Source organism: Chiloscyllium punctatum, chromosome 22, assembly GCF_047496795.1.
Source record: "Chiloscyllium punctatum isolate Juve2018m chromosome 22, sChiPun1.3, whole genome shotgun sequence".
Lineage (NCBI taxonomy): Eukaryota > Metazoa > Chordata > Chondrichthyes > Orectolobiformes > Hemiscylliidae > Chiloscyllium > Chiloscyllium punctatum.
Window position 1 is genome coordinate 90089335 of NC_092760.1, and position 7911 is coordinate 90097245.

Genomic DNA, 7911 nt, shown 5'->3' on the forward strand with positions numbered 1-7911 from the left:
GACAGCAATGTACTGCATCTACCTCAAACAGTGGAGGTCGAGAGACTGCAGGCAATTTTTAAAGCACATTGGTGGTAACCAAAAGACAGTCTGAACTTGGCAAAATTACCTGAGCTAAACTATTGTACATTGAAGCTGTTTGACTGAGCCCAAGCCGACCTTAGTTAACTTCATGTGGCTGGGATTGGAGGATTTGAGCTATACAGAGACAATGAATAGACTGGAGCTTCTTTTCCCGAAGCAGCGGAGGCTGAGGGGTGACCATCTTGAAGTTTATCAAATCATGAGGGGCATAGATAGGGTGAATAGCCAAGGTTGGGAAGTCCAAAACAAGAGGGCATAGGTTTAAGGTGAGACGGGAAAGATTTAAAAAGGACCTAAGGGGCAATTTCTTTACACAGAGATTGGCGCATGCCTGGAATGAACTGCCAGAGGAAGTGGTGGAGGCTGGTACAATTACAGAATTTAAAAGGCATCTGGATGGGTATATGAATAGAAAGCGTTTAGAAGGATATGGGCCAAGCGCTGACAAGTGGGACTAAATTAATTTAGAATATCTGGTCAGCATGGATGAATTGGACCGAAGGGTCTGTTTCCATGATGTACATCTCTCCGCCTCAATGACTCTATTGACATTTCTTTGAATGAGGGTCATTGGGCTGTAAGCAAGAGTCACAAATATGACTGGCATTCTTGCCAGTTGTTGAGCTTTGTGATGAATTGGAGTGCCAATCCCTTAGAGGTACTAACCACTATAGTTTTGTAAATGTGAAGTGTTAGGAGGTTTTGCCGTATGCAAGTTGCTAACTCAATGCACATTTTTGTTGTAGGTGAAAATAAGACAGTACACTCCTGGATGAAGCCTTCAACTAACACCCTATTTGCCCTCTGATGGAACTACCCTACAGAAGAGCAGAGGAGTGCTCCCCAGTGTCCTAGTATTTATTCCTCAACCAACATCAGAACAAATCACTGACGTGGCTCAATCGTCTACAGGACATTGGTTAGGCCACTTTGGAATATTGCATACAATTCTGGTCTCCTACTGTAGGTAGTATGGTGTGGGGCTTGAAAGGGTTCAGAAAAGATTTACAAGGATGTTCCCAGTGTTCAAGGATTTGAGCTATCAGGAGAGGCTGAAAAGGTTGGGGCTGTTTTCCCTAGTATCGGAGGCTGAGGGGTGACCATATAGAGGTTTATGAAATCATGAGGGGCATAGATAGGATAAATAGACAAAGTCTTTTCCCTGGGGTGGGGGAGTCCAGAACTAGAGGCCATAGGTTTCGGGTGAGAGGGGAAATTTAAAAGGGACCTAAGGAGCAACTTTTTCACACAGAGGGTGGTACGTGTATGGAATGAGCTGCCAGAGGATGTGGCGGAGACTGGTACAATTGCAACATTTAAAAGGCATCTGGATATGTATATGAATAGGAAGTGTATAGAAGGATATTGGCCAAATGCTGGCAAATGGGACTAGATTAGGTGAAGATATCTGGGCGGCATGCACAAGTTGGACCGAAGGGTCTGTTTCGGTGCTGTACTCTATGTGCTGTCCATGGATCTTGCTCTGCATAAATTGCCTGCCTTATCCCACAGCAGTGACTGTAATTCAGACGCATTTCATTAGCTGTGAATTACTTATGGGTCATCCTGAAGTCCTGAAAGTGCTTGAAAATCCTTTGTTTTCTTTAGAAATGACTGAAAATTAGTTCACATTTCTGTAACTAGATCTTTCTTAAACCACATCAGTCAAGTGTCATTCTAATTGAAGTGTTTAAAGTAAACATATTCAATGATGTAGATAAAGATAATCATCTGGTGGGGAGAAACCAGAACAAGAGAACATAACCTTAAAATTATAACATAGTCATGTTGGAGTGAAATCTAAAAAGCACTTTTAGATGAGATTACCTACAATGTGTGCCCAACCAGTCCACACTGACGTGTAACCCACCCAGACCCATTTCCCTCTGACTAATGCACCTAGCACTACAGGCAATTTAGCATGGCCAGTTCACCTGACCTGCACATCTTTGGATTGTGGGAGGAAACCCATGCAGATACAGGGAGAATATGCAAGCTCCACACACAGTCACCCGAGGCTGGAATCAAACCTGGGACCCTGGTGCTGTGAGGCAGCAGTGCTAACCACTGAGACGTTGTGCCACATGGTGACACAAGGAGTTAGATGGAAATCCTGGGGTTTAACTGAAATTGCCATTGGTGACATCATTAGATTGTCAAAGCTCCGCTGTCCTGAAATATTAACCCTTGCTTCTCAGTCCACAGATATCGCCTGAACAGTTGAGTATTTAAACACAGTAATAGAAGAATTAAGTTCATGTGTAGGCCACTCAGCTCCTCAAGACAATTGCACCATTCAATTAGATCATTTCTCTCTTCTGCATTTGGCACCATGTTCATGCACCTTTGATGTTTTTAACATTTAGAAGTCTCAGTATGGAATATACTCGGTGATTGAGCCTTTTAAAGTTCTGCAGAACAGGATATTTCTTGTAGCGTATCTGTATTTGAACAGTTTTTGGCTAATAGATATGTGTGAGATATCAAGGGCTGGATAGCATGGGGTGGTAGGGGGAATGGTATATGAATAAAGGTCAGTCATGGAGTAACTGAATGGTTAATAACTGAATGGCTCCCCTGGTTACTTATTACTTTCTTAAAGTAGTTTGAGTTTAATGAGGTTGTATGTGCATTTTACATTCCCTATTCTTCAGGTGTAAGATAAGACAAAGCAGAGGAATCACAAACCATCTAAAGTACAGAATGTGAAGGGTGGGGAAGAATCTTGTTTACATAATCACATCACTATCCAAAGCTCATTCATAAAGATCTTGAATTGTTTGCTCAGGCAGGACAGTATGGAATTTGTGGATTAATGCACACCTCCTTGATTAACAAAGCATATATTGAATAGTGGCCAGAAGCTTTCTGACCCCACAGTTATAGAACAGTATCGAGCTCCAGTTTAAAAAAAAGTCCCAGCCTATCCAGCCTCTCCTTATATAATTCAAACCCTCCATTTCCCGCAATATCTTAGTAAATCCTTTCTGAATCCTCTCCAATTTAATAATATTCTTCATAAAGCAGAACAATCAATTGTGTGTACAGGTGGTATATAATGATACAGGGGGTACAGTTTTAAGAACTCTTAGCCATTGCCACAACAGATTTAACAACTGCAAGGAAGATAAATAATTCTGTATATAAATGGCAAAAAAAAGCCAAAAAAGCCAAGAACACAGATGTATTTCTGCAATTATACAGGGCCTTGGTGAGACCACAGCAGGAGTATTGTGAGTCGTTTTGGTCTCCTTATCAGAGGAAGCATGTTCTGGGAATGCAGGGAGTGCAGGGAAGGTTTACCAGACAGTCGCCTGGGATGGTAGGAGTGAGGTCACAGAGTCACAGAGTCATAGAGATGTACAGCTTGGAAACAGACTCTTCAGTCCAACCCATCCATGACAAGCAGATATCCCAACCCAATCTAGTCCCACCTGACAGCACCCAGCCCATATCCCTCCAAACCCTTCCTATTCATATACCCATCCAAATGCCTTTTAAATGTTGCAATTGTACCAGCCTCCACCACTTCCTCTGGCAGCTCATTCCATACACATACCACCCTCTGTGTGAAAAAGTTGTCCCTTAGGTCTCTTTTACATCTTTCCCCTCTCACCCTAAACCTATGCCCTCTAGTTCTGGACACCCCGACCCCAGGGAAAATACTTTGTCTATTTATCCTATCCATGCCCCTCATAATTTTGTAAACCTCTATAAGGTCACCCCTCAGCCTCCAACGCTTCAGGGAAAACAGCCCCAGCCTGTTCAGCCTCTCCCTACAGCTCAAATCCTCCAACCCTGGCAACATCCTTATAAATCTTTTATGAACACTTTCAGGTTTCATGACATCTTTCCGATAGGGAGGAGACCAGAATTGCATGCTATAATCCAACAGTGGCTTAGTCAATGTCCTGTACAGCTGCAACATGACCTCCCAACTCCTGTACTCAATACTCTGACCAATAAAGGAAAGCATACCAACTGCCTTCTTCACTATCCTATCTACCTGTGCCTCCACTTTCAAGGAGCTATGAACCTGCACTCCAAGGTCTCTTTGTTCAGCAACACTCCCTAGGACCTTAACATTAAGTGTATAAGTCCTGCTCTGATTTGCTTTCCCAAAATGCAGCACCTCGCATTTATCTGAATTAAACTCCATCTGTCACTTCTCAGCCCATTGACCCATCTGGTCATGATTCAGTTGTAATCTGAGGTAACCCACTTCGCTGTCCACTACACCTCCAATTTTGGTGTCATCTGCAAACTTACTAACTGCACCTCTTATGCTCGCATCCAAGTCTGAAAAGAGACTAAGGAAGGGTCACCAGACCAGTAATGTTAACGCTGATTTCTCTCCACAGATCTGCTTTTTGTTATTTACATAAATGATTTGGATGCGAGCATAATAGGTACAGTTAGTAAGTTTACAGATGACCAAAATTGGAGGTGTAGTGGACAGTGAAGAGGGTTACCTCAAATTACAACAGGATCATGACCAGATGGGTCAATGGGCTGAGAAGTGGCAGATGGAGTTTAATTCAGATAAATTTGAGGTGCTGCATTTTGGGAAAGCAAATCTTAGTAGGACTTATACACTTAATGGTAAGGTCCTAGGGAGTGTTGTTGAACAAAGAGGTTCAGAAAAGATTTACAAGGATGTTGCCAGGGTTGGAGGATCTGAGCTGCAGGGAGAGGCTGAACAGGCTGTGGCTGTTTTCCCTGAAGCGTCGGAGGCTGAGGGGTGACCTTATAGAGGTTTACAAAATTATGAGGGGCATGGATAGGATAAATAGACAAAGTATTTTCCCTGGGGTCGGGGTGTCCAGAACTAGAGGGCATAGGTTTAGGGTGAGAGGGGGAATGATATAAAAGAGACCTGAGGGGCAACTTTTTCACACAGAGGGTGGTATGTGTATGGAATGAACTGCCGGAGGAAGTGGTGGAGGCTGGTACAATTACAACATTTAAGAGGCATTTGGATGGTATAGGAATAGGAAGGGTTTGGAGGGATATGGGCCAGGTGCTGGCAGGTGGGACTAGATTGGGTTGGGCTATCTGGTCAGCATGGATGGGTTGAACCGAAGGGTCTGTTTCCATGCTGTACATCTCTATGACTCTACGACTCTAGATGCTGCCAGACCTGCTGAGCTTTTTCAGCAACTTTTGTGCTTGTTTACGGGGAAACACTGGTTTCATTACCACTATATTCACTGGAATTTATTAGAATGGGAGTGGGGTTGGTGCTTGGGGGAGGGATCTCATAGAAATTTATAAAATTCTAACAGGACTAGAAGGTAGACACAAGAAGGGTGTTCCCAATAACTAGAGAGTCCAATAGCAGGGGTCACAGTGTAAGGACTAATGTGAGGAGAAATGTCTTCACCCAGAAAGGAGGGAGCCTGTGGAATTCTCTGCCACAGAAAGTAGATGAGGCGAAAACGTGGAATGTTGTCAAGGAGTTAAATAAATTTCTTCGGGTTAAAGGGGTCAAAGGGAATGAGGAGAAAGCAGGAACAGGAGACTGAGTTGGATGATCAGCCATGATAATATTGAATGGGGGGAAGGTTAGAAGGGCCGACTGGCCTACTCCTGTTCCTAAATAAAAATTGAAAGAACAGCAGATGCTGTAAGTCAGAAACAAAAACAGCAATTAGCAGAAGTAACGGAGTTAACGTTTCCTGTCAGTTCTGAGGAAGGGTCACTGATTTCTCTGCACTGATGTTGCCAGAGCTGCTCCTGCTGAGCTTTTCCAGCAACCTCTGTTTTTGGTACCCATGTTCCTGCTTACTATGTTTCTCAGCCGCTCAGTTTGAGAGCAATAACTAACGCCCATATCCCATGGAAGAACAGAGTATACAAGTAGCTGTGAGGCGCTCCGTTTCGGTGAGGGACATATCTAAACAATGGTTCTGAAAAAAGATCGCAGAACTCTAACTATTACATTCTGTTTCTCTCTCCACAGATGCTGCCAGACCTGCTGAGTTTTTCTTGCACTTTTTTTTCCAAAATCACAACTGGTTTAGCCTGCAATCGTAAATATTAACTTAAAAAAAATTCGCAAATGAAATCTGTAAAAGTCAATGAACAATGTGTAGAAAGGCGTGAGATTTTTATTTATATATATAATCCTTTGCCATTAATAGTTGCTAGTTTAATTTTGGAGATTAGATGTCTGAGCGCCGAAACAGTCCATATTAATCTTTCATCTTTGTCTCCAAACTCGCCGTGACGCCGATAGCTGCTTCAGTTATTTTCCGTTTACCTGGAGCCGCGTTGTGTTACCTGGCCAGCAAAACACACCTAGTTACCGTACTAACCTGTGTATGCGCCGCCCTCCACACTTCTGGACTGATAAGCTTTGGAGTGTCAGCGAAAGTCAGACTTAGATAAAACCACACAAGGAAGGTTTACAGCGATATTATCGGCAACATTTTTATTGCTGTGTGTGAAGTGTTTGTGTATATGTGTTAGTATGTGTTTGTGTGTATGTGCTTGTGTGTTTGTATGTGTGTGTTAGTATGTGTTTGTCATGTGTGAGTATGTGTATTTGTGTGTGTGTATGTATTTGTGTGTGTGTGTTTGTATATGTGTGTAGTGTTTAATGAATAAGTTTTTTTTAATTAAATGAGCAGCTTGTTTATTTCTCTGAGTTTCCCATGGCTGTATGGAGGTGTAACCATCTCCCCCTCCCTCCCCTTTGCAAATGGAATTGCGTTTCAGTTTTCAGTGAAAATTAGTTTCAATATTCAGTCAAGAGGCCAGACCGCGGCCACCGAGTCTGAAATAAACCCACCCGCTCACCGTTAGTATTTCATTTTAAAACAAAAAGCTCCCCCCACTCTCCTTAATAAGACGGGGACAGAAATTTACAATGTCCCATATCATCCCGCCGGGAAATTAAAGTTTACAAAACGTGACTTCCGACCCTCCGCCCGCACTGCACCAACTTTGTCCCGCACTGAGCGGAGTGAGGGGCAGAATTCCAGCGAAGTTCCCTCCGCTCTCTGTTCTCAAGCCCTCCCCTGAAATTAAAAACTAGCCCACGCCCTTTGTTTTAATTTGTTTTTATTTGTGTAAAAATAGCTCCCAATAATAGGATTATAATTTTATTTGCTACACTCGCTGACACACAAAGGAATTTGGGAGCGGTGTAGATGAGGAGAGGGGGGTCATTGCAGGATAGCGAAGCAATCAGTGGCGTCGTTTCTGTGCGTGGTGTGTGTGTATTTTAAGTGAAATGCACAGATCCCTCCTCACATCCGTTTTGACAAATGATCTGAGTTGCTTGGCAAAAGATTCCTCTGTTCGGAACAATAGCTTAGCTGTATTACGGTAATTAGATGCAAGTGGAGCATGTGGAGTTGTTAATGTAGGAGCAACTTGGAATCTCAGGAATGTCCCGGCTTCCATTAATGAACATGCGACAAGGATCACAGAGAGAGAGAGAGAAAGGGGGAACAGAAATAAGACTCCAAGTGACGGGGAAGGAAAGAGGAGGGGGGTAATATTTCTCAACATTAACTAAAATTATAGAGGGCTGTAAAAGAGTATGGTAGACCAGACCCAAATTAATTAAAAATAAGATTAATCTTATCTCTGAATCACACTTAAAGCAAAGGTTACAAAGGGCTTGATTGAAAAGTCTACATAACAGAAGAGAACTGTGATTCAGTATACTGTAATATGTGTTTAAAAGAATCCAACTCATTCACAACAAGGTGATCCAGATTTTTCAAGACGCCCCCTCCAGTGATCCAGATTTTTCAAGACGCCCCCTCCAGATCAAACCCCATCGTGAGCGCCCACATTCCTATGAATAAAAGAGTT